Here is a 600-nt window from a genome sequence, read left to right on the forward strand (position 1 = left end):
TTGACTTCCCTGCAGCAGTTTTACATAGTGTGTATGTGAAACTGCCCCATTTAAAAACGTACATATGGCCCTTAATAGAATTAAATAGCCTATCTAGGAAACAGAATCTGCGCGCAATCTGCCGTCAGTCTGTCGTCAGAATCTGTCGACAGGCTCTGCGCGCAATCTGTCACCAATCTGTCGTCAGAGACTGCTAAAACAGTTTCTGTGTGCAGTCTGTTGCCATTCTGTCAACAGACACTGTTGACAGACTCTGCGTAAAATCTGCTCGCACAGGTTTGGCTATCTGGGTTAGCAGTTTGAATTCTTTTTCAGTACATAATTTCAAACAGTGTCGTTACACCACGTTGTTATTATTATTATATTTTTTCTTTGACATAAATTTTAATATTGAAGATAATATTAAAATAATTATTAGTTAATATAAATATTACATATTAAAATATGTAATATAAAAAATATATATCAAACTTAACATTTAATATTTAATGGAAAAAATTAGAGGTTTCATATGTAATATTATATTTTTGTTCTTAATAATAAAAGAAAAATCCAATGTTTTAATTATTAACTTGTAAGCTTCTTGATTGCCAAAAAACT

This window comes from Odontomachus brunneus, unplaced genomic scaffold (assembly GCF_010583005.1).
Source record: "Odontomachus brunneus isolate Ranch 3 - 2012 unplaced genomic scaffold, Obru_v1 Obru_scaffold_172, whole genome shotgun sequence".
NCBI lineage: Eukaryota > Metazoa > Arthropoda > Insecta > Hymenoptera > Formicidae > Odontomachus > Odontomachus brunneus.